General features: G+C 45.1%; 1 protein-coding gene and 1 long non-coding RNA gene across 2 annotated transcripts in view; one reads left to right on the top strand and one right to left on the bottom strand.

Moving 5' to 3' along the window:
* Wipf1 (WAS/WASL interacting protein family member 1) overlaps positions 1 to 27,210 on the bottom strand; it is a 133,742-nt gene that overhangs the window by 95,083 nt on the left and 11,449 nt on the right. The gene's annotated exons all lie outside the window — the stretch shown is intronic.
* LOC123460122 lies at positions 18,015 to 21,628 on the top strand. The gene is made up of 3 exons (XR_006636799.1): positions 18,015 to 18,087; positions 19,691 to 19,939; positions 21,227 to 21,628. It is a non-coding gene; the product is annotated as an uncharacterized LOC123460122 (long non-coding RNA).

Raw genomic sequence — 27,210 nt, 5'->3', positions numbered from 1 at the left:
GCTACTGCCAACGAACTCCAGATATGTGTGCCACCTTGTGCATCTGGCTTACGTGGGTCCTGGGGAATTGAACCTAGTTCGCAGGCTTTGCAGGCAAGTGCCTTAACTGCTAAGCCAACTCTCTAGCCCTGAATTTTTTAACCTAGTATTTAATCGGTTTCTGTAAATACTCAGTTGGTTTTGTGTACATTTCCTATCTGTTGGGTTAAGTCAATAATGATAGTGATGTTATTTAAATATTCCCTTCTACATATTTTGCTTAACTTGATCAACTTTTTTTTTTTAGGTAGGGTCTCACTCTAGCCCAGGCTCACCTGGAATTCACTATGTAGAATAAGGGTGGCCTTATATAAGGGTGGCCTCCTACCTCTGCCTCCCAAGTGCTGGGATTAAAGGTGTGCGCCACCACAAATGGCTTGTATTTTTAAATTTTTAGTTACATTTTATGTGTTTGTGCTATTGTATTTGTATTTTGAAATATTTTATCTAATTAGGTGATAGGATGTTCATATAAATGTTTGTTATAGGTGAATTTTCTTGTGGAAATCATATTTTCTATTACTTTAAAAATTTCACATTTCATCCTAATTTTAGTATTATTACCATCCTTATTTTTGTTTTGCTAGCTAGTGTTCCCCAGCTATTCCTTAATTTTCATTCCTGTGTAAATATGTACATACATGCATATAATCCTGAAGACAGTGTGTAGCTAGTTAGTTGAATTTTTCCAGTGCTGGGGCTTGAAGCCAGGGTTTCAAGAATGCTAGCTAGCCAGGCATGGTGCACAACCTTAATTCCAGCACTCTGGAGGCTCTCCATGAGTTTGAGGGCAGCCTGAGACTACATAGTGAATTCCAAGTCAGCCTGGGCTAGAGCGAAACCCCCCACTAGGGGAGAAGGGGTGCAAGACTGCTGGCTAGGTAAGTGCTCTAGCACTGGGCCCAGGTCTCCATTACCAATGCACTGGACTGTCACTGGTTGTATTAGAGAAGCTGATCCTACTTGCGTCTGTTATTACATGCTTCTTTGATTGCTGATATTTTGTTATATGTGTTGTTAATATTTTCTTTTGAGTTGCTTTCCCCCTTTCTTGACCTTCTGCTGACTGACCATACTTTTGACTACAATGCCCTATGACCTTGAATATGTATATGTGATTTAATATTTAATGGTTTAGAAAGCCTACTTATACTTTTCTCCAGATAGTAAACACACGTGACTTTTCCAGGTGAATGTCAGGGACCTGTGTAGTAGGATCCTGGTAACTGGGAAGTCCACTGTTTAGGGAAATGAAATGTTAGTTTCATGTTAAGAGCAATCATGATGGATTAGTTGGGTGACCCATTAGGGTGTGTCGGGGAGAGCAAGATAAAGACTTACTATGTGGCACAGGCTGGATGTAAATTTATGATCCTCCTGCTTCAGCTTGCTGAGTTCAGGAATAACAGGAGTGCACCACCATAGCCGGTCCTGCAGTCTGTTTTAAAGGGCCTGTTGCCCTTCCTCCCTTCCCATATGGACAGCGAGCTGTAGATCTCACCAATAATGAAGTGTAGGGGAGAGGGGCAGCCAAAACCCAAGGCTGGGACATAGTCAAGAGGATCATGGGGAAGTCTCTGTAAACTTCAGGCTCTGCAACATGTAGGCACTGTGGGCATCTGCAGACGTGTCCAGAGAAGGAAGGTGACCAGGGGGATTTCCAGCCACTTCACTCCTAATCACTAAAGTCATCATTGGCTGAGAAATCCTTTCTGGAATCAGGCAGATCTTAAGAATGTAAACATATCAAGTTAAGGAACTCAATTAAGAAAATAATGCTGTGAAACCTGTTAAGAAGCTAGCCCACAGAGCTATTTAATGTTTACCAAAGAAGGCATAGTAATGAGAAACTATGACCTCTTCTTTTCCAAAAATGAGGTCGCTGTCATTTAAATTTTTTTTTTTTTTTGGTGGTTTTTTTTGAGGTAGGGTCTCACTCTAGCCCAGGCTGACCTGGAATTCACTATGGAGTCTCAGGTGGCCTTGAACTTACAGCGATTCTCCTACCTCTGCCTCCCGAGTGCTGGGATTAAAGGGGTGTGCCACCACGCCTGGCTTTAAAAAATTTTTTTTTAATATTATGAGGGGTGCAGTCCTAGCCAGAAACTATAGGCACTGTGTACCTTTTTATATGTGTATGCATTTGAATGAAAGCTAACATCTAAATTCTATATTTAACTTTCCACAGAATCCTTGGGTGGTGGGAAAGAATGAATAGGGGAAAGGTCTAGAAACAATTTAAATTCTTCCCAAGGGCTCAATTTACAGTCAGAAATCCTGTAGAACCACAAAGTAGTAGTAAAATACCTTATAAAAGCATATCTATTTTAACATTTTTTAAATCAGCTGAGGCTAGCTATGCAAGCCACTTTCCTGCCAAATGTCTTTATTTTATTATTTATTTATTTGAGAGAGGGGCAGATATATAGAGAGAATGGGTGTGCCGGAGCCTCCAGCCATTACAAATGAACTCCAGACACATGCGCCACCTTGTGCAACTGGCTTACGTGGGTCCTGGGAAATTGAACTTGGGTCCTTTGGCTTTGCAGGTAAGCACCTTAACCGCTAAGCCATCTCTCCACGTTTTAAACTCTGTTAGAAATTATTATTGTGAGTGTGTACAGCTGCGCATGCATGCATACGTATGTGTGTGTAACCTCTGGTGGTGTTCCTTGTTCCTCAGGTGTTGTCCCCCCTTTTTTTTTTTTTAACCTGAAACTATCCATTAGGCTAGACTGGCCAGCAAGCCCAGGGATCCACCTGTCTCTGCCTCCACAATGAGTTCTGGGTTACGTGTGTGTGCCACCATGCCTGGCTTATTTTTTTCTTATATGGGATCTACGGACTGAACTCGGGTCCTCACACTTGCAGGGCAAGTACTTTACCTACTGAGCTATCTCCCCAGTCTTCATAATTATTATGTTTTTATAGGCTGGTGCTAAGAATTACGTTCATTTTGTTTGTTTTTATTTATTTATTTGAGAGCAACAGACAGAGAGAAGGAAGCAGATAAAGAGAGAGTGAGAGAGGATGGGTGCGCCAGGGCCTCCAGTCACTGCAAACGAACCCCAGATGTGTGCGCCCCCTTGTGCATCTGGCTAACGTGGGTCCTGGGGAATCGAGCCTCGAACCAGGGTCCTTAGGCTTCACAGGCAAGCGCTAAACCACTAAGCCATCTCACCAGCCCTTCATAATGATTTTTAGTCATTCTCATATTACAGATACAGCAAGATTCCAAGAGTTGAAGGCATTTGTTCAAACTAGTAAACAAGTGATAGAAGTTGATCTGAACCCAAAATTCCTGACCAGTCCAGTATCATTTCCAGTCCACACTTGAACTGTCTCTTTGCTGTTTTGTCTCTGAGAAAAATGTCAGCCTATGTGTACCCCTGTGGGTTGTGTAGGGACAAGCGAGTGCTGAGAACCACAATGTAGGTCAGACAGTCCAGCCAGACCCCAGAGCAACTGCTTTCCCCAGAGACAGTGGGGGCATTTTTGGAGCATTATATCATGCCAAGGCTTTCCCCATTAGCACACATGCAAAACCACAGCATACACCAGACTGCAGAGCCCCTGGAGGAGCTAAAGGGAAGTTGAAAGGTCAAGAGAGTGCTCTTGCTGGTACAGAGCACACTGGTACATTGTTTATGCCACTGTAAAGTAACAGAAACCAGAGTTATCAAGCCTTTGGACCATCTGCCCTCAAGGTCAGACCCCTACCTAGTGGAGAGGGGTCATTCTCTGGCAAACTACAGGGCCTGATGCCAACAACCAAGTTGGACCCTCAACATCATGCAGTTGAATTCTAAATAACCAGGCCCTTCATTCTTTAAAAAATATTTATTTATTGGGCTGGAGAGATGGCTTAGTGGTTAAGTGCTTGCCTGTGAAGCCTAAGGACCCTGGTTCGAGGCTTGATTCCCCAGGACCCACGTTAGCCAGATGCACAAGGGGGCGCACATGTTTGGTGTTTGTTAACAGTGGCTGGAAGCCCTGGTGCACCCATTTTCTCTCTCTCTGTGTGTGTCTCTTTCTCTCTCTGTGTCACACTCAAATAAATAAAAATGAACAAAAAATTTAAAAATTATATTTATTTATTTGAGAGAGGGAGAGAGGGAAAGAGAAAGAGGCAGATAGAGAGCGTGAGAGAAAGAGAATGGGTGCGCCAGACCCTCCAGCCACTGCAAATGAACTCCAGACACATGCACCACCTTGTGCATCTGACTTACATGGGTGCTGGGGAATCAAACCTGAGTCCTTACGCTTCGCAGGCAAGCGCCTTAACCACAAAGCCATCTCTCCAGCTCCCTTCATTCATTTTTATGTAAACAAGAAAGACAGGCAAAGAACACACAGGAAAGCCTTGTCATTCATCCAGGAGGAATTATAAGAAGCCTCATAAATACCAGAGGTAGCAGAAACAGTATGAAGAAGCAAGATGGCTTCACTTGAGGTTCCTTTCTTTTAGACAGGGTACAGAATAGCCTAACACAAGACAAAGCAGACAGTTTACGAGGAAGGATCTTGAATGCTGAGGTGCCCTCTCTGATACAGACTGGTGGTTCTGATTCAAAATGTGTTTTCCTCTTACACATACAGAACGTGGGACCAAGAGAACATCTGAGCGTTTATTTGAACAATTTTCCTACTCAGCCTTATCCATCCCACTCTTGCACAATGCAGAGCACGCAGAACGAGGCAGATAACCAAGATCCTGTGACCCTGAAGGAGTCTGGGTTCAAACAATCAATCTTTACTGGTTGAAGTAAATTATTTTATTCTTTGGGGTCATAGTTTTCTCATCTATAACATGGAGATAATTTTACAAGTACTAAGTGTGACACCGCTTTCAAAGAGTTTAGCCAGTGCAGTGCAAAACTGGTGGCTACTGTTTACTGTTAGTAGGTAGAGAAGTTTATTCTCAGAAAATCCTGGATCAAAATTTCTCACAAGCATAACCAACCATGCAAAGAGCTTCATTTCTGAGGGTGCTGTGCATGCAGAAAATAAAAGGCAGTAAGGAATTAAGGCAATGAGGCTGTGGGCCATTCTAGAGCCATAATCTAGCTGAGATGCCGAGACAGACTCCCTTCATAAGGATACTCTGAGCCCACAGGCGGCGTCACGTTCTTGTCTCTAAACTTCTAAATATGTGCCTGACCAAATATAAGGAAGAAAACAATACATAAATCACATCTCCATGGGAAATACATAAGGAAAGTGTCACGTCTACTGAGAAGCCACATGGTTTAGAGATAAAGCAAGGTTAAGCAGCAGCCGTGAGCGGTGGGAGAGGAACAGGGAGTGTCGCTGAACTCTGGAGAAGCGGTTTACGTGGTCCAAAGCATGAAAGTCTTCAGCCATGCCTTTCAGAAAAACCTGCATTAAAGATATATATTCTTCGTGAAGACTTTCGGGATTGGAGTGGTCTTTAAATGAGACTCCAGTAGATTCTGGTTATGTGAAGCTTTGGGATTTATTCAGGATATAATTAGAGTGTGGGTCTTATCCAGCTGAGCAACATCAAACCCAACCTTGTGTGTTTACCACTTTTTTTTTTTCTGGACTATGATTTTGATTTTGAAGTGGCTGCAGACAGGCTAAATTACATGATTCTGCAAAGGAAGTAAATTTACAAAACACAAACATCTGTCAAGAGTTTATTAATTAGCAACAGTCATAATGAATAAGGAACACTATATTTTGTGTATCAGCCACTATTATTTTCTTTGCCATCAATCAACTTCTAGAAATGAAGTTGGGGCTCTGGGTGGTGCCTAAAATTTACTAAATTACCGCTGCCTATCTCCCAATGACATACTTAGGTACTGAAAGCAACATAATACCCGCCAATTAACGTCCATGGAGAAATTTATGTACAGAAATAATCAGCCTTCTCTGTCTAATGACATCGAGTATGTTTACTGAGATATGGCTGCTGGTCGTTCTGCATGAGCCGCACTTTAACTTCAGGGGCACTCAGAGCACTGACACAAGTGGAGGCAGAAGGAGTTAATGGGATGTTACACCACGCTGATTGCAGGTTTGGTGTTTAATAATCTCCTCTGCCTTTATTATTGGAAAATCACCGCTGTGACTAGTAATATTTATCAAACCATGATGATATTTCTAGTAAGTGGGTTTTATAGTTCTGAAACCCTCTGAGCTACAAGATACATGCATGCAGGGGGAAAATGGGTTATGACCCAGACATTATGCTACTGAGTGTATACTGGACTCATGAATTATGCTTTAAAAAAGCAGGAGCCCTCAATTCATCCATGAGCTGAGACTGACAGGAGACTTTCCTTTTGTGTGGTGTAGAGCAGTGTATTTGTTACTAATTCTAACTCTTCCTGCCAGAGGGAGAAAGAGAAAAGTTTACACAGTGGTGGTCATTTCTACACCATCTCATGCTGTGGGTGTGCTCTTGGAGAGACCTGAAATGTGACACGAACTTGCAGTCTCTTCTTCAGGGCTCCTGCTGTTTCACCAGCATGCTACACTGGGTGTGATTCTAGTCTTTAAAAAAATTTGGGGGGCTGGAGAGATGGCTTAGCACTTAAGGGGCTTGCCTGCAAAGCCAAAGGACCCAGGTACCATTCCCCAGGACCTACATATGCTAAATACATAAGGTGGCACAGATATCTTGAGTTTGTTTGCAGTGACTGGAGTCCCTGGCACACCCATTCTCTCTATATATCTGTCTCTTTCTCTCTCTCAAATAAACAAATAAAAATATCTTTTAAAAAACATCTTTGTTACATCCTGGAGCCCATAAATGGCAGCCAAGTACTTCATCTGTGTATTGTATATCAGTGTGTACAAACTCAAACACATGTATACATTTTTTTTAAATTTTGTTTATGGTTTTTTTTTGGGGGGGGGTTAAGGTAGGGTCTCACTGTAGCTCAGGCTGACCTGGAATTCACTATGTCATCTCAAGGTGGCCTCGAACTCACAGCAATCCTCCTACCTCTGCCTCCCAAGTGCTGGGATTAAGGGTGTGTGCCACCATGCCCAGCTTGTTTATATATTTTTGAGGAGGGGGGGGAGGGAGGGAGAATACAAGGTACATGTGCCTCTTTGTGCATCTGGCTCTGTGTAGGTACTGGGGAATCAAATCCAGACCAGCAGGTTTTGCAAGCAAACATCTTTAACCACTAAGACATGTCCTTAGTCCTAAAATGTTCTGACATCTCAAAAACAACTGAGCTGGGAGAGATCACCTGTCCTAGGGTTAGTCAATTCTAGATTTAGTCAATTCTTAGAGAAGATAAGGACTCAGGTAGGAGCAAGCCCCTGATATATAAACTAACCAGACCTCTTTTATCTGCCAAACACTGAGGAACAATATTCCTTAGCCTCTGTCACCCCAGGGCCATGCACCAGGCCTATCACTATGGCTTGAAGTCCTCAAGAAAAAACTCAAATTAGTCAATCTAAACTGTCTATCCTGCCCCGCCTTCCTTTTCTCAAGAAATCCAATAAGGATTCTGGTCTAAATCTTCCCTCCTATATTCTGCCTCTGGGCCACTGTGTGGCACACCATGTCTCCTTTCATCTAGGACCTGTTAAGTGTGAACAGCTATTTTCCTAAGTCCCTATCTGTCCCTTCTTGGGGCCATACCTGACTAAGCATCACAAATGTAGGACAACCAGGGAAACAGACAGGGACAAGTGATCAGATACATTTCAACCTCACCATGACTGGAAACCGTGACTTCACTGAACTGCAAGGAGCCACCTTCACATGGTTCCTCCTGCCCAGGCAACAGCAGCTCAGAAACTGTGTTGTAGCAGTGACTTGACACCTAACTGATAAACCGCCCTTCCTTCTTTCTAAACGCAGCTCTCCTTTAGACAAGGGGACTGTCAGTTCTCGTGGCAATAAGGATTTCAGGCAGAGTCTTCTGCCTTCTCAGTGCTGATCTTGGCCTTGGCACTTCCTTCTGGACCCTCCCAGTAAGGGCTGAGGCCCTGCCCTCCACTAAGGCACCAGGACAGGCTACTGTCTTCCTGCACAAATCTGCCTCCTTCTAGGAGAGAAGGAGGGGGTCAGGCACCTTGCATGCATCTTACAGAGAACAGGAATCTCTTCTGAAAACCCAGTCTGACTCACCACTTCTGCCAGGGTTCACACAGTCTGTGTACACACGAAGTACAAGAATTTTCAAATAAAAAATGCTGATTCAGAGTCTAAGCTTTCTTAAGGATATAAAACCACCATTATTCTTCTACAAGCTCCTGCATATGGAAACATTTTCTAGACTTTCTTTTTTTCCTCTCTTTCATAAAACTTCTGGGCTGGAAAGATGGCTTAGCAGTTAAGGCACTTGCCTGAAAAGCCTAAAGACCCAGGTTCAATCTCCCAGTACCCACATAAGTATTATTAGAAAATTTCCAGTGTCAGGGATGGGATGCCTTCCGGTGAGTTGTGGGTCAGGGAGGTCCCTGATACTCTAACACATTTAGGCTATTGCCAAGGCTCTTGGTTTCCCATCAGGAATAGATGGTAAGATCCTATTGCTGAAGACTCCACATGCTTGGGCTGCAAGGTCACTAAGAAATCTTGTTGGAGCTGAGCTGAAAACCTTCTACCTGTAGACCAGCTGATAGAAATCTGGAAAAGGCTATGCTGCTTGTGAGAGAGAGAAGTCAGCAGCGGAGATAAACAACAGTGGCCACTGCAAGACTTAAGTTTGGCCAGCCAGGCCAAATGAGCCAATGGGTGCAAAAGTGGCATGTCTGTTATGGGGGAAACCAACCACTCTGTAATTGGACTGGAGACCCAATGCATGGGAGGAAAGACATGCCTGACACTGAAAACCTATCACAGGGAAGGCCATGAGCACTAGGGGTGTAATGCCTGCTGGTGTCTGCTAAATGCACCAACTGCCTGGTCAGCACTTCTCTTCATGTTCATACCCATATATGAATGCTACTCTCACTTTTAGATAGAGAAGCTTCTCTTTTCAGATGGCAGTGACCTCTGGGATGACTCAAAAAACACCACAGTGCTAAGAAGTGACAGAAGAGTATTCCGTACTGAAACATCTCTATTGCACCTTCCAAGGCTCAGGGTCCATTGCAGAAGAGGTGGCAGAAAGAATGTAAGAGCCAGGGCTTGAGGGATAGCTTAGTGGTTAAGGTGCTTGCCTGTAAAGCCAAAGGACCCAAGTTCCATTCCTCAGGACCCACATAAGCCAGATGCACAAGGTGGCACATGTGTCTGGAGTTCATTTGCAGCGGCTGGAGGCCCTGGTGTGCCCATTTTCTCTCTGTCTCAAATAAATAAATAAGACATTCCAAAAAAAATAGTCAGGGGCTGGAGAGACGGCTTAGCGGTTAAGCGCTTGCCTGTGAAGCCTAAGGACTCCGGTTCGAGGCTCGGTTCCCCAGGTCCCACGTTAGCCAGATGCACAAGGGGGCGCACGCATCTGGAGTTCGTTTGCAGAGGCTGGAAGCCCTGGCGCGCCCATTCTCTTTCTCTCCTTCTATCTGTCTTTCTCTCTGTGTCTGTCGCTCTCAAATAAATAAATTAATTAATTTAAAAAATTAAAAAAAAATAGTCAGGCATAGTGGCAACATGCCTTTAATTCCAGTACTTTGGATGCAGAGGTAGGAAGGATTGCCATGAGTTTGCGGTCACTCTGAGATTACACAGTGAATTCCAGATCAGCTTGGGCTAGAGTGAGACCCTACCTCCAAAAAAAAAAAGAAAGAAAGAAAGAAAGGAAAGAAGAAAAGAAAAAGGCACACACACACACAAAGAATGTAAGAGCCAAAGGGAGGATCTGCTTATAATACAATCTTCCAGACACAGAATGGCATGGATACCAATGACCTTGCAGTACCTAACGCTATCTACACAAGACCCTCATAATAGATGATGGCATCAAAATAAAACACAGACTAATTGAGAGGGGGAGGGGATATGATGGAGAGTGGAGTTGTGAAAGGAAAAGTGAGGGGGAGGGAATTATTCTTTATTGTCTGTAATTATGGGAGTTGTCAATAAAAAATTTGTAGCAAAAAAAAAAAAAAGATCTGTTGTCCTCTTTGGACCATTATTTTTATTAGAGTTTTTCAGTTGGGCAAAAGAATATTTTTTCCTCATCTCCATTAAGGCTATGTGGAAATTAGATGATCCAACTTAAATGGAAGCATAAATTCAATTTTTTTAAAATTTTTATTTATTTATTTATTTGAGAGCGTCAGACACAGAGAGAAAGACAGATAGAGGGAGAGAGAGAGAATGGGCGCGCCAGGGCTTCCAGCCTCTGCAAACGAACTCCAGACGCGTGCGCCCCCTTGTGCATCTGGCTAACGTGGGACCTGGGGAACCGAGCCTCGAACCGGGGTCCTTAGGCTTCACAGGCAAGCGCTTAACCGCTAAGCCATCTCTCCAGCCCCTAAATTTTTAAAAAGTTTCATTTTCCAAAATTAGTCTTTGGACCACAATTTACAATCTTTGGTTTAATTTAGGTGATGGATTTTGGACATGTGGAAAAATGAGAAAACTTTCCACATAATTCCTTTCTCCTAAGAAAAAGAAACAAAAATGTCTTATATAGCATCTTCTACTTTTTTTGACATTTTTACATCATGTAGTTTCATTTTTATAATGCATAAGTAACTTCTCCTTTGATTAAAAAAAAAAACAGTGTAGCTTTATAAAAAAACCCACAAATTAATTAGGTGACTGTTCTTTTTTTTTTTTTTTTTTTTTTTTTTTTGCGGTAGGGTATTCTCAGGGTGGCCTGGAACTCATGGCCATCCTCCTACCTCTGCCTCCCGAGTGCTGGGATTAAAGGCGTGCGCCACCACGTCCGGCTTACTTTGCGTTTCTGAGACTGTGGGTAATAAGAAACACTTGCTGAGCGCCTCCTCTGTTCCAGGCACTGAGTTAAGCAATTGCCATTTATACCTTACTTCATGCCCAGTAGTCCTTTGGGATTGGGATTTCTGGGGCTATTTTACAGACAAGGAGAGGTTCACATGTGTGATTCTTCCCTCCATCAACGTCTATTATGTAATATGGTACTTTGATGACTGTGACTCTCCCTAAGGTGGGAGGCCGGTGAAAAGGAGCATGCCTTTGCTGGCACTTCTCTGGATGTAACCTAACTGAGCTTCTGAAATTCAGGGACAGAATGGCAGTGTACCCGAGGCATGTCCCTTATGAAGGGGACAGTCCTTATCTCAGAATCCTGGAAGTTTAAGGCTACATAAGAAGTGGAGTCCAATGTACCCCTGGCCCCTACCGAATTTCCCTGGGCAGCTGGAGAGGGACCTTGAGCCTTTCAGAAGACAGGCGGACTTGTACCATCACCATGCGAAGGAGAACCATCTGATTCCATGAAGCTTTTCACAAACTTACCAGAGGAAGCACAAAACCAAGGAAGTTGGGCATTTCTGTGCTCAACAATTTTTCTCAACAGACCACCACATACATGATTCTCCCTCCCTTTAATAAATCTTTCTTGAAAAAGCTCCCTTTAAAACTCCTGCCCTATTTCCTTGAAGAGAAAATTTGGAGTTCTCATACATCAAACATATGACAGGTAATTTTTAATCATTTGAATTATTTAGTCTTCATTGTTTAATGCTTTATATCACCCCTCCATGAATAATTTATTATGCCATTTATGTTTATTAAAAATTGATGATGGGGACATACTCCCTCCACATTCTCTGAGGCTACAATCTTTCTCTGTCAGATGGGAATAGACAACAAAGTATTCTACTCATTTCTTCTTAATTCACTTTAACTGTTTACAAGTCCCTTCTTTTCCGAGAAGTCCTCTTCTTCCACAAAATGATGAGAATTTATCTCAGGGTAACAACTGCTCATTTATTTTTTTTTTAATAGAACAAGAAGCCTTATCTAAAAGCCTATTTCCTACATGCTGAGGTCTTGAGGAAAAAAAAAAAAAGGCTTACACTATTTTTATAACGCTCAGAATGCCAATGTAAAACGGAAGCATAAAAAAAAATAAGATTCTAGAGTCTTCCATGACAGAATCCATATCTTGCACAACTACCTTTCTCTTTTCCTTCTTTACTCTTTTTTCCTCTCACATGACTTTATTATGTGGTCATTTGTTAACTTTCTTTTGACTTTATTTTCCTTTTACCTATTATCAATTTCTCCCTAAAAACTCTCACCTTTGAACTTCTCAACCCTGTGACTTCAGCATCTCTCTGCATCCACCAATCCTAAATCCTATGACCCCTCCCCAATCATCAGTGCCTCAACTAACTCACCACGCTGGACACTGCTGCTCAGAGCTGGTTGTCTACACTTCTCCACGGGAGAAGCAGAAGGGACACGGGGCATGAGGGAGGCGAGGAAGGACACCTGAGCCACAAGCCCGAGGGCTGGCTTTGCTGCTTCACTCTCGCCTCCATGATCATTCAGTTACCAATGTAAAGTCATGTCACAAGACAAGGAAGCCCTGGGGGCTGGAGAGATGGATTAGTGATTAAGGCACTTGCCTGCAAAGCCAAAGGACCTAGGTTCGACTCCCCAGGACCCAACCCATATAAACCAGATGCACAAGGGGGCGCACGCATCTGGAGTTCGTTTGCAGTGGCTAGAGGCCCTGATGCGCCCATTCTCTCCCTCTCTCTCTCTCTCTCTCTCTCTCTCTCTCTCTCTACCTGCCTATTTTTGTATCTCTCTCTCAAAATAAAATAATAATAATAAAATATTTCAAAAAGAAAAAAAAAGACAAGGAAGCCTAGAGAAAGGCTCTCGAGGCACCTAGCCCCTAAGCAACCATAGGTGATCAGTCCATCATGGAAGAGAGATGACACATTAACCAAGTCCCCCTCCCCTACCCAGAGAGTGACCCCCTATGTGGCCTAAATCACGTGTCTTGTTCCCTCATGCATCATGGATCACACTCTAACTACACCCACTTCCCAGAGAGGTCAGACTGTCCCTCTCTTTACTTCCTCCTGAGAGTCCTTCAAAGACGCCGCCTTGCTTGGTCTGGTGGGCCTGAGGTGTCTTACTTGAAACCCTGCCATGCTGAGCTGCTCCTGCCTGAAGGACGACTTGAATCAGCTCCTCTTTGAACCTCCACTTCTCTCCATCAAAGAAAGAGAGAAGGAAGGGAGAGATGGGGAGGGAAAGCCAAGCCTAACAACCAGGATGTACAGATTCCACTTCTCAATACTCAAGGGATACATCTTCTGAGCTCCATCCAACACCTGTGGTGACATCCTGCCTTGCCTGGCATTCTGCAGTGGCTCCCAGGGATCTCCAGGCCCAGCTTCCTCTTTCCTCAGTTTGCAACAACCAGTGGGATCTTTATAAAAGATCTGCTTTAAAAGCCTCTTCCTATTGTGACTGAGCTCAAGTCCAGTGGCTTATTTTGTTGTTGTTATGGTTTTTTTTGTTTTTGATGTAGTATCTCACTCTAGCTCAGGCTGACATGGAATTCACTGTGGAGTCTCAGAGTGGCCTTGAACTCATGGCAATCCTCCTACCTCTGCCTCCTGAGTGCTGGGATTAAAGGCGTGTGCCACCATGCCTGGCAATGTATGCTTTTTTCAAAATTATTGATTTATAGAGACAGAGAGAGAGAGAGAACTAGCACGCCAGAGTCTCAGCCACTGAAATCGAACTCCAGATGCTTGCAATACCTACTGGGCATGTGTGACTGTGCGTTTGTCTCACCTTTGTGCATCTGGCTTACATGGGATCTGAAGAGTCGAACATGGGTCCTTAGGCTTCACAGGCAAGTGGCTTAACCACTAAGTTATTTCTCCAGGCCATGTTTCTTTAGGTCAGGCTGACCTGAAATTCACTATGTAGTTATCAGGATGGCCTCGAACTCACGGCAATCCTCCTACCTTTGCCTCCCGAGTACTGGGATTAAAGGCGTGCGCCACCATGCCCATCTTTTTTTAAAAAATTTTTTAATAGGCCTTGAACTCAAGATCCTCCTGCCTCAGCCTCCTGAATCCTGGGATTACGAGAGTAGCCACCACGCTTAGTTTAAGTCCAGTGTTCTTAACATATGTATCTGGCCTTAACATATATGAAAACCCCTACTTAATTCTCAGGCCCTTTATTATGCAAAGGCAGAGTGACAGCTCCTCTTCCCCACAGATCTACTCTCTGTACTCTATATTCTAGCCACACTAAAGTACCTTCAATTCCATGAAGGGTTGCTATGTCTCCCGGGAACACAGTCCCTCTGCCAGTAGCCTTCTTCACCATTGCCGCTGGATGACTCCTCTATCTTCCCATGAATTTGGGGCCTGGGCTAGTGTATCTCTCAAGTGGTCCCTGGACACTCAGCACACCTCTCATCCTAGCACTCACTACACTGTGTGGTAACCTCCTGATTACGGAGTTATAAGCTTGATAGGGGAGGACTATGCATTGTTTGTTTACCATTGCATGCTCAGTGCTTGGCACAAGGCATACACTCAATAAACGCCCACTGACTGAAGAATGGCTGTGTTGTTACTGGTTCCATTGGTGGCTTCCAATGAACCACGCTTTCTGTTCACATCATGTAGAGTTTTCTCCTCTTGGATGTGGGCTGTACCTGGGACTTGCTTTAACCACATGATTCTGCTTTCGTGACCCTGAATCTACATGGGAAAACACAGCAGCCATCAGTGCTCCTCAACTGAACGCTGCCCAGCTAAGTTGGCTATCTCAATACTGCCCCTGGAATATCCCCAGACAAAAACAGTACAGGAGATGACCAGCTGAACCTAGCCCAGATTATACAACTGTGGACCAATAAAATGACTGACACTTTAAACATTAAGTTTGGGGTGGTTTGTTACACAATCATATGTACGTATAATGTGCTGAATGGATAAAAAGAATAAGAACTTATTGCACAGGATTATTTTCATTCAAAGATAGAAACATTCATAAGAAACAACAGAGCCAAAAGAAAATAGCAATATGACTTAAAAAGTGGAGGAACTCACACTACCAACTTTCATTTACATTCCTCTGCTATTTTCTTTGGTTTAAGACATTTTCCAGTGAAAAGATTTTCCTACTATTTTTTTTTAAAGATTCCAGGTCTGACATTAAAGCTAAGGAGCCGAACCAAGAATGGCATGAAAATATCAACAAACAAATGGAAACTGCTTAAGATCCCAGGACTGAGCCGTCCCTTCCCTCTTTCTCACCAGCCCCAGAGGGGCTGGGCTGCTGTGCTCAGGAAGGGCCAGGGCCCTGTGGGGACTCTTAAGCTTAGCTGGATTGGATGCTGAATGTTCAGTTCTGCATGGAAAAAGAATCTACCGTCCCTCAAAGAACAGAATGGCCAGCTTTTACACACACTCAGCCTCGTGACTTGCCAGTGGGCTAGCGAAAATAAACAGCTACCCAATGTCCTTAACCCAGGCATCCAACTAGTGACACACGCTCAAAAAAATGTACTGACGTTCCATGGAGACAACTAGTGTACAACATAACACAACCTAGACTATGCTAGATCTTTTCAGAACCTCACTTCGATCAGCATGACCCTGTGAAGACTGAAGAGAAACAATTCAATTTATACCAGTCTGGTGGAGCTCTGTATTACGACACCAATCACTGCCACTCTTTCAGAAAGAAGAGTGGCTAAAGGTGCTTGTTTGCAAAGGCTGCAGGTCTGGGTTCGATTCCCCAGCTACCCACATAAAACTAGGCACAAAAAAGTGGCCAGGCTTTGCTTTGCAGTCACAAGAGACCCTGGAGTGCCCATATGCACGCACATACAAAAACACGTAAATAAAAGTAAAAAAATTAAAACTTCATTTAAAAACAAAACAAAACATAAACTAGTCTCTGTCATCCTACTGGCAATTTCAATTGTGCATAGGACTGGGGAGGGGACACATCTGTCCTCACTACATCTCTGACTTGGTCCAGCCCTCAACTCTCTCCTCCCCGCAGAACACACTCCCTTTCTTTTTCTAGAATGTGTCCAGCTTATTCCCATTTCAGGGCCTTTGCATTCCCTCTGCCTGATGCAATGCTTGCCCTGATGTCATGCATTTGGCCCCTGGGCATTCAACTCTCCAGCCACTTCCTAAGATGGGCTTTCCTTGACCGCTGTGTCTCCATCATTCTCCAGCCCATCACTGGCTCAGGTTTTCTCATAGTCTTTATCACTACCTTAATCCATTAAAGTCATCTGTTTGCTGACTTACTGTCACTTCTTCATTGTAGAATGCAAGCTCCATGGCGGCAGGCACCTTGCCTAAGCAAGTTCCACAGTAAAGTTCCACAGCTTTAGAGAGTGAATGGAGGCTGCAAAGTGTGTGTGTGAGGGGGGTGTGCAAGGGTGAACACACAGAATTCTGGGCTCAACTCTATAGGTGTGTGGGCCTATGATGTCTGGGTGAATGTGGCTGCAGCAAAGCTTAGGGCCGGGATATGGCACTTGCCCTGACAGAGAGGGCACTAGCTGGAAAGAACAGATGAAAAGAGCCTTTCTCAGAGCTGCGGCACCCGACAGCAGAGCACAGCTGCCCTGCCCCACCCCAGGTAAACCTCCACATCAGTGCCTGTTTCCTGGATGGTGTCTCAGCTGACAGCCTCAAGAGGACAGGAATCAGGTCGGCTGGAATGACCCTGATTAGCTCTGCAGAGAGTCTATCAGAGTCATACAGCGATGGGACCTTCAAACTAAACACTTCTCATCATGGTCTCTAGAGTGGGAAAATCCTTATGGAGAACTATAGTTGTGTGCTGAGGAAAACAGAGCTAATCTGAGTGTCCTGAAACAGAGAAGCAGTCACATGAGGTTCTGATAAGTGCTTCTATCTTCGCGTCATGTGGGGTGTCCAGCCCTCCAGGGCAACCACCCCAGACACAGCAAGCCAGTCATAAACATGCACCCTCCGGAGGGAGAAGAGTGCTTGGGCCAGAAACAAAACAAAGAATGTGTTCCCTGCTAAGAGGTTTTTGGCATTGATCAGTGGACTGTCTTGATTCTGAGAGATTTTTTTCCAGACAGTATTTGGAAAAAATACTTGTCTTTATGAGAACACTAATTCAATACCTATAATGAGCATTGGTAAACCATGCATATATCTTTAACAAATGAGATTTCTTTAGGACAAAAACATCTCTGCTTTAAAAAAAATCATCGTAATTTTTAAACCTTCACATCAGTGGGGGATCAGGCAACAGAGACGTGAGAGGTGGGCAAAAAGGGGAGCAAGAACCATCTTTGTATAAACATGTTCTCGTCAGTAATCTACTTTCCCTGGAATTAAGGTCAGAAGCAAAATGGGTGGGAGGAAATAAGTAAGGTCTACAGGACCCTTCTGTAGGGAGCAGGGCATGCTCAAGGAAAAGTCCCTCTCCTGACTTGGGTTCAGGAGCAAATGCCCTAAGCTGCCAGCTTCCAGAGTTGCAGGACAGCCACCACTATCCCGGAAAAGTGTGGGAGAGGAACGTTCATCATAGACTTTGCTTGCCAGAAGAAAAAGAAAGAAAGCAGTCTCCCCTTGCAAGCTCTCCCTGATGTTCCTCAATTCAGCTCTGCACAGGACCCTGCACCCAGCTGGCAACAGCCCTCACTGTAACAGAGGGGACAAAGATGACAATCCTCGGGAATTCATGGTCTCTATTATTTGGCCTATAGGGACAAGCAATTGGCTTAGCATTCACTTTGCTTATTGCAAATTTTCTGTGATATGCCCCAAAGCCTGGCCAGCCCAAGCATGAGCAAACAGATCATCAGAGTGATTCTATATATATCAAAATCACCGGGACAGAAAACAGGAAAATGCGCACAGGAATTTTCTCTTTTTCCACTTACCGCCACTGAGCTCCTCTGTTGCGGGTGAGCTCAGCAGCACAAGTGCCTTGGATAATCTAGAAATTGCTTCCATATGTGGGCACAGGAAAGCAAGTCCTCACTGGCTGCCTGGGAAGGAAGCTCTGGGCAGCCACTCCTTCCTGCCAGAAAATGCTCCTTGGGCCAGAGATACACACAGGCTCGTTTGAGCTGAGAACACAGCGACCATCTCCAACCTCTCCAGCTCCTGGATGTGGAAACTGAGGTAAGGTCTTAAGACAGTGGCAGGGCTGCAGGAAGAAGCTGGGCCACTTGGTTACATCCCAGGTCATGCATCATCTTTTCCTCTCATCCCTGCAAACCCCTCTTCCCCCCTCACTACACATTCGAGAGAGAGAGAGAGAGAGAGAGAGAGAGAGAGAGAGAGAGAGAGAGAGATTAAAAGACCTGTAACTTATTTAGTGTTACAGCAGATGACTAGCTGGGGGCTGAGGCACCAGGCCTGGGGCTGCAGGCTGCACTGGGGTGGGATAAGCTGAAGAAAACTGTTTATGGCAGGCCAGCTCTAAGGGGAGGGTGCGCAAGAGCTATCCTCACTCCGAGTGGGACACCACCAGAGTCTCCAGGGCCCTAGGCTCATCCTCAATGCCCTTTTAGTGCTGGGGTGGTCCAGGACTGGAGCAAAGACTTCACTTAGGATTGAGCCAGCACCCTCTTCACAGAAACCTATCAAGTAGAAACTCAGGGCAGATGAACCCTGAATCGCACACACCATCCAGAACCACTGACCCAAGAGGGGAAGCTCAGCACAGGTTCAAAAGGGAGGCCTTGGACAAGTAGGAGGCAATGAGCAGCTTCTGCCTTGCACACAGACACATACAGAGGGAAAAGAGAAGACCACGTGGCCTTACTAATACTTTCAACTAGGCTAGTTCCACTGTAGGCAAGTGCCACTGTACCAAGGCTGGGTCAGGCTTTCCCCACACCATTGAATTCTCATCTCCAAGCCAAGAACCAGAGTGTGCTGTCTGAAGGCCCAGTTACACCTCAAGCTGGACAACCCTCAGCTTTTTTTAAAGCATTTTTTAATTTTTATTTAGTTATTTGAGAGCAACAGAGAGAAGGAGGGAGAGAGAAAGAGAGAGAATGGGCGCACCAGGGCTTCCAGCCACTGCAAACGAACTCCAGACGCGTGCGCCCCCTTGTGCATCTGGAAAACGTGGGTCCTGGGGTATCAGGCCTCGAACTGGGGTCCTTAGGCTTCACAGTCCAGCGCTTAACCACTAAGCCATCTCTCTAGCCTAACCCTCAGCTTTTTAAAGACTTGTGGAGGACCTAAAGCCCAGAAGGGCCTTGGCAGTTCTATATATAAAACTCAGGCATTTCTGGGTTTTAACTATCCTGTCCCATTCTATGCTATGTTACACATCAAGTATGTTAAAATGTCCTTCAAATAACGCTTCACTAACAAATATCACAGTTGATAATTAGGATTATTACTACCCTAGTTGTAAGTATTAACGGGGTAGCATGTACTTATTTTTCTGTTCTGTATGTGTGTGTGGCACTGGGGATTGACCCTGGGGCCTCCTGCAGGCTAGGCAGGCACTTTACATTGAGGCCCATCCTCAGCTCAACAAGGTCTTTCAATACATATTTACTGAATAGACACAGAATTAGTGATGTAACACTACATACATCTCTATAACATAATCCCTCAAAGAGGACATATCTTTTGTATTTCTATTTCACTATAGACTATAATTTCTACATCTAATACCATAGCAATTATTACACACCCATGGGACTACTGGCAACCATAGACTATGAGCAGACTTTATGTTTTTGTTTTTGTTTTTCTTCATCAGGGCAAAGCATCCCAGAGAAGCAAGTGTTTCCATCCAAGCAGAATGAGGACAGCCTTCTAGTCCTATCAACCATCGCTTCCACCCCCTCCCTTGGCCTTCCCTCACCACCACCTCAACAGCTCTCAGTGACTGAAAGAGAAGGAAACCTTTCCTAGGACCACTTAGCTTATGCCACTGGATCTCCTGAAGAAATCGTGCACTGGTTTATACATGCCCGGCAACTGTCTATTTAAATGTAGTTTTCAAATAGTAAGTACCTTCCCATTTTCTCATGCATTCCAACCAGCATTTCTTTTTCTTCCCTTTAAGTGGTCTAAAACAGAAGATGTGTTACAGTTGGTCAACATGGAAGTTGTTTTATAAATCTTTTTTGTTTTTATTTCCATCTGTCCATCCATCCATCCATCCATCCATCCATCCATCCATCCACTATTCATCCATCTACCAATCATCTATTCTCACTGAAAAATCTATCTCTTATTTGGATCATGGTCAAAACAGGTTTCAGAATGCTGATTTGGAGGCTGTTTCCTTATATGCTGGGCTCAGCTCACAGAGAACACCTTCGGATATTGCCCCACTGTTCCCCTTCATGCTTGTCACTTCCGTGGAAAGGGGTCAGGCTCTCGGGGTGCTTCTTTTTTTATTTAAATGCTGAGCCACTACCCATTACTTTTTCCCCAGTCCCTAGAACTACACAGCACAAAGTTCCTTGCTTATAAACCCCAAATTAGGACCGAATTCACTCCTACAGTCGGTCTGCCTTGGGCCCTTCTGATCTACCTCATGGGAAAAAAAGGAGGAAGTCTCTGGGCCTTCTTGTGCAATCGGGTCAGTTTCAGCACATACTGCTCCTTAGTTCCTCCAAGCAAGCAAGCCACTAGTGGTTTCAAGAGAATTCGCTGGTTGACACTGGAGCTAGGATAGTAAGTTCAGGAGAAGGTGGGGCCAGCCTGGTGACCAAGGTCCCTGCAGCCCCCCTAGCGACTCAGGGAGGAGCTGGAGCCACTTTCTGCAAGGCCATCCAGTTCTGAGCAGCAGCCTGCACACAGCCAGGGGCTGGGCTTCACAGAAGGCTGGCTGATGTGACATAACACGCTCAAAGGCAGGACCCAAACTGTTGTTTTAAGCAAGGACAAGGCAGAGAAAGACCAGAAACTTTCAAATATGAATCCTAGCTCCATCTTTAGTCCTTGAATTCTAGAATGGTCAGTGTCACACCAGAAACATAAAAATAGCCTGGTGCCCTCTGGCCAAAAACAATGAATGACTTGTGGATCTGAGGCTGGACCCCATGGCAGACAGGGCTTGAGAGGGGGCAGGATTGTTATTGGATCTGCTTTTGGGAGATTTTTTTTTTTTTTTTTTTTTGGTCTTTCGAGGTAGGGTCTCACTCTAGCTGGAATTCACTGTGTACTCTCAGGGTGGCCTTGAACTCACAGTGATCCTCTTACCTCTGCCTCCCAAGTGCTGGGCTTAAAGACATGCGCCACCATGCCCAGCTTCTTGGGAGCTTTTTGTTTTGTCTTTCCCTAGGTTTCCCTAGGTAACCCGCCAGCAGAGGAGTCTGTTGGGGCTCACAGGGCTGCAGACCTGAGAGAGAGACAGGACAAAGGAAGAAGTGGCTTCCATCCTGGAACAATCTACAAAAGCACGTGTGCTCTGCAGAAGCTGTGGAGAATTTCCTTCATACCACTTCTCTGCCCTTACTGTTTGTTTCCTCAAATGCTCTTCCTGTGGAGGTAGTCATGAAGAACCAGGGATGAACCAGCCCCAGGCCCAAGATACTTCACAGCTCCCTAAGCCCCACCCCCACTGTTTTGAGGCTCTCTCATTCAGAGGGGGACCCTAGGTTTCTACCTTACTGCTGAAGCCCGGAGCTCTCATTTATTCTTGTTCTTTGGCTCCCTAGACCATTGTCCTGCAGGCACAAGGGGCACGTAGTCATCTTGTGGACCTGTGCCCAGAAGGGGCAATCTTGGTCCTGACAGGGTGCTGAGTGAATGGAATATGGTATAGGGATGCCTCCATTGGCTATCTGAGCCCCTTCGGGGAGCAGCTGAAGGCTCCATCCCAGCAGCCTCACAAGAACTCCTCACTGGCCCCTCTGACCCCAAAGCTAGTGGTAGGGTCTCAGCTCGCGGAGCCTGAGCACTCAGCAGCTAAATTTGAGATACATTCTCCTTGCAGAACAGAGGTGGCCATTTCATTTCTCTCTTGTCCCTGCTCCATCACTGAACTCCGGAATGTCCTGAGCCAGGTGAACTCCACCACCTCCAAAAAACTAGTAGAGCCAGAGAATGCTGAAGACTGGGCACTGTTCTCCTACCACACCTGTCTAGAAGGCAGAGGCTGTACCATGCAAGCTCCATGGCATGGCTCCTACCTGAACACCACCTTGTTCCCCATCTGTTCCTACTGTATTCCGTACCTAAGAGTGATTGCCAGTGCCCATCTTGTATGTGTATATGTGTGGGGTGGGGTACACATGTGTGCAGGCATGTGTGCATGTGTGTGGAGGCTAGAAATGATCCCAGGTGTTAAGTGCTGTCCTCCACCTTTTATTGAGACAGGGTTTCTCTGTGACCTGAAACTCATCAATTAGGTTAGACTAGCTAGCTAGCAAGCCCCAGGGAGCCGCCTGTCTCGGCCTCCCTAGAAATGGGACTAGTAATGGAATTAGCACATGTCAGTTCTATGGATCAAGTTCATGTCCTCATGCGACAAGGCAAGCTCTTTGCCAACTGAGCTCTCCCCAGCTCTCAGATTCCACCTTTAAGACAATGTTAACTTTGGTCTTGCCTAGTTAAAAAAAAAAAAAAAAAAAAGATTTTTCTATGTTTCACCTATAATTAAATATGAAAATCATTTGTAATATCTTAAACAATCTCAAGCAGCAGGAAGAGATCTGGACTGGAAATATACAAGCCCAGGCTGGAGAGACGGCTTAGCAGTTAAGGCGCTTGTCTGCAGAGCCTAAGGACCCAGGTTTGACTCCCCAGAACACCTGTACGTCAGATGTACAAGGTGACACATGCACACAGGGTGACACGTGCATCTGGAGTTCGATTTCAGTGGCTAGAGGCCCTGGTGCACCAATTCTTTCCCTCCCTCTCATAAAAAAGAAATTAGCAAACCCATGTTCTTATCTCAACTCTGTAACTAACTGGCAACTGGCCTGGGGCAGGCCACCTGACTTCTCTGGAGTTTCTTCACCTGTCAAATGGCAATAATCTTCTCGTAGATTTCCATCACTAACATTCTAGCATGTTGCATGTTTCAGTTAAAATAAAAGGTTTGGCATTTTTTTAGTTGAGTGCTATATTCCTTTCCTGCCAACTCAATGTTGCTGACTGTATTCATGTATTCTCGAGAATATAACGTGTTGATGAACAGTAGTCACAGGCAACACTTGATGCTCACCAGAGACTGCTGAAGCCAGAGGTGTTCAGAATGCATGTCTGTGGTGGGTGACAGGTGCTAAATGGCTGATCCACAGCAAAGTTTGCGTGCATTCAAAACACCCCCAAGGAGCTGAGTAATCAGCAGGTGCTCTCCATCTCATCCAGCTGCTCTTTTCATAGAGGGTGGTGGCCCTAACCCAGAAGCTACACAAGAAAACAAGAGGGATGGACAGAAAGCCCAGGTCATGGCTTCAGAATACCAGGTCAGTGGTCAGCTGGCTGCCTAAAGCAACACAGGTCACCTAAGCCTTTTACTCTGGAGAAACAGGAAGGGGCCCTTGTGGCTCAGGGTGGGCTAAAGCCACCCAGGGCTGGACTGAATCTGTATTCTGCCAAGTTCACTGAGTTAATTAACCTCAAATTCCTCATGCATAAATGGAAATACTGCTAGAGCCCGCATTGTGGGTGGTTGTGTGGAGTCAATGAGCTTATTTATAGCATCAAATTATTTATTTATGGGTGGCCGTTCGCATAATTTGTGTGTGCATCTTTATGAGCACACCAGGGTGGCTTGCCACTGCAAAAGGATGCCCATCCAGCTCTACATGGGTAGCTGGCTGGCTTTGCAAACCAGCACCTTTATTCACTGAGCCATCTCCCTACCCCCAATTTATAGCATTTACGTTGCTGTCACTACGTCAGCATTACCCCTGAAGACATGGCTACTGAAATCTGAATAGAAATAATTCAGCCTGGCTTCCGTGGCAAATTAGACTTGAGTCGTAATTGTAGAGAGGCAAATGAGGAAATAGCCAACTCCAGCCTTTCTAAGGTCAGATCTATGGGCCTTAGTCCAGCTACCTCATTAGCAAGAGGACCTTACATGCCTGGGGAGGAAGATGAGGAAGTTGCTCTTTATTCCCTTGCCGGGCCTCTCCTTTGAGCTCAGGAACACCTGGCTCTTTTCCTTTCATTAGTAGTCTCGGCACTTGACACCATGGACCTACTGGCCTTTCTTCTTCCCCTAGGATCAGGGATAACAGGACATGGAGGGGGAGCTACCAGAACTTTGCTCTCTTGGGCATCTGAGTTGGACCTGCGAAAGCATGTTTTCCGAGTCACAGCTCTACCCATAAACGCGGAGTGGGCTCTGGAGATAAATGTGTCTAGCTGCTCAGAGTGGCAGCAAGTCCACAGGGAAACCATGCACCAGTGTGCTGGTCCAGTGTCCGTCCGTGTACAACCAAACTTCCTGTCACGTTAACACCAACATTGAGGCTGAAAGAGCGGTACTGAGCTCCTGCTGGCTGCCTGGCATCCAAGATGGTCTCAGCTGAGCCAAAACAGGAATGGGGCATTCCTCGGACCATGAGTAAGAATTAAAATCAAGAGAGTCAAACCAGTAATGGCCACAACCGCCAACTAACAGTGGGTCAGAACTCCCAATGGGACCGCTCCACTCCCCCAAATCACCACCATCATAGCGAGCACCCTCCAAAGCACACAGTCAGCTGCATGTGGATTCTGTCTGGGATTTGTGAAAGCCTGGGTTTTCTTGAGGCCCCATGTGTGACAGTACCCAAAGGCAGATGTCCCCCTTGCCCGCCATCACTTTGTTCCTGGTTCCGGATTCCCACTAATCCTCCGAGATAGTGCAGACAATAGAAACTTGAGTTGTTCTCAGATTAAGACCTGACGATCCACATCTCACTGACTTAACCCTTTACATGGCTGGCAATTCTTTGCCAAAGGCGGTCATGAAATATAAGGGGAAGCAGACTAGGAACTCCACCCTCATATTCAAGTCTCAGTTTTGCTGCCTAAGAGTCAGATGACATTGACAATGATGTCCTACTCTGCTGAAATAGAGGACAGGAATCCACAGGAACAGGAAGAAAATAGGGGTTCAGGTATCTATGGTGGGACAGACTGTACATTACTAGGCCTGACTAAGTACTGAACAGTGCAGTCTTTAACATTGCTGATGATCAGTCAGATGAGCCTGGAGTTCTGCTATGCCCGTCTCTGACTAAGTAATACGTAAGGGAGAGAAATGTATGTCCACTGTACTTCTCATTGATCGAAAACAGTGTATGAGTACATATAAAAATCAAGTTAATATGTTAGCAAACTCATGAAGTTCTTCACTTTCATTGGAATCTTATTGTGTACTTGCTGAAGAAAGAATTTTAGCTGAGCCAGGCATGGTGGTGCACACCTTTAGTCCTAGCACTTAAAGAGGCAGAGGTAGATGGATCACCGTGAGTTTGAGGCCAGCCTGAGACTACACAGTGAGTTCCGTGTCAGGCTGGGCTGAAGCGAGACCCTACCTCACCAAAACAAAACAAAACAATAAAAACATAGAACATTAGCTGAAACACTGAGCTCTTTCTGTTACATGAAAGGTTTTTAAATATTTGTTGGGATGAGATTTGAACCAGATGCCTGGCAGATTTTCTTTTACATGCAATAAAAGTCAAGTGCCTGGTGGGCTCAGAGGCAGTGCCTATCTTGGGAGGTAACTCTGTCAGGTAAAGCCAAATGCACAAAGTGGTAAACGTGTCTTGAGTCATTTTGTAGTGGCAAGAGGCCTTGGCACACCCATTCTCATTCATTCTCTCCCCACTGTCAAATAAATATTTTTTAAAAATCAAGCTCACTGGGAGTGGTGGCACAAGCCTTTAATCCCAGGGAGGCAGCAGTAGGAGGACTGCCATGAGTTGGAGGCCACCCTGAGACTACATTGTGAATTCCACGTCAGCCTAGGCTAGTGCAAATCCTTACCTCAAAAAAAAAAAAAAATCAAGCTCATAGATATGTATGGGGGTGCACACCCTTTTAATTCTAGGACTAGGAAAGTTGAAGTAGAAGGACTGATGTGAGTTACGATTGTTGTGAGTTCGAGACCAGCCTGGGGCTACAGAGTGGGTTCCAGGTCATTCTGTACTAGAGTGAGTCCCTGCCTCAGAAAAAGAAATCAAGACCACACTACTTCACTATATGTATTTACACCTCCATTTTATCCACCCTTATCCTTCTGTAGTACACACAAATGCACAACATTGAAACTGTCTTCCTCACCACATGCACAGACAGATACATCCCTGGCTCACCTTACGCACTCTGCTTTGCCATACTGGGAGTTGAACCTAGCGCCTTTCAAATGCTAGGCAAGCACTTTATAACTAAGCTATTTTTCTAAGCAGCTTTACCCACTGTAAGGAGCACTTCAACTCTAACCAGGAAGCACCAATTCTAGACTTCCTTGGGTCGGTCCATATGTTATTGTCATTTTGTATGTGTTCACCTTTACAACTGCTTAGAAGGCTGAGGACCCTGCTAATACTGCGATCTGTAGCAAGAAAAACTGTGGGTGTCATGATCCCTTCCTGGAGCTACTAACTGGCTGAAAACCCAATTGTTACCCCTCAGGACTGGCACTGCCTGAGAGCCCAGGCACTTAACTGTGGCTCGTGGAGACAGGTTGGTAGCTTTGAGAGTTGCATGTGCTTTTAAGTGGTAGCAAGTGCAGGGTCCCTTGTGATTGGGTCACACGGGCAGACTTGGGGTCCACAGAGTCTCCTGTGTCTTCAGGCTTCCTCTCTCATAGTGCTGAGGTTTACGTTAACACGGACCGCTTGGAGCCATATGACCAGGGCCACATTCTGTGAATTCATCCAGCTTTCATGAGCCTCTGGGGCTCTGTGCAAGAACACATGATGCATAGGAATTCTCTGGCTGCTACACCGTGTCAGGACTTCACCCTCGGTCTCTTCCCTGATGGAGCCTCGCTTTCTCTAGGCAGACATGTCACTTTGCCTCATCCGTGATGTTTTCCAAGCACGAGACCTCGGACTTGCTTTCAGTGCTGCCATTTTGGCAGAACGAACAGGCGTCTCTTTGAAGACATTGATCTGGCACTCAGCTTCACGCAGGGAGCCCAGTCCTTAGGGAAGACAGTCTTTTTAAAACAGGATGTCCCCTTATGAATCTTCCTAACCTTTAAAACAATAACACTAAAGACAGAGCTACACTTTCTTATGGCTGCTATCAGGACTCAGAGCGTTCCCTAAATTTCAGCTCCAACTTCTGCTGCCCAGTTTTTTTTTGGTTATT

The sequence above is a fragment of the Jaculus jaculus genome, chromosome 4, assembly GCF_020740685.1.
Source record: "Jaculus jaculus isolate mJacJac1 chromosome 4, mJacJac1.mat.Y.cur, whole genome shotgun sequence".
Taxonomy (NCBI): Eukaryota; Metazoa; Chordata; class Mammalia; order Rodentia; family Dipodidae; genus Jaculus; species Jaculus jaculus.
This window is presented reverse-complemented; position numbering and strand designations above follow the sequence as displayed.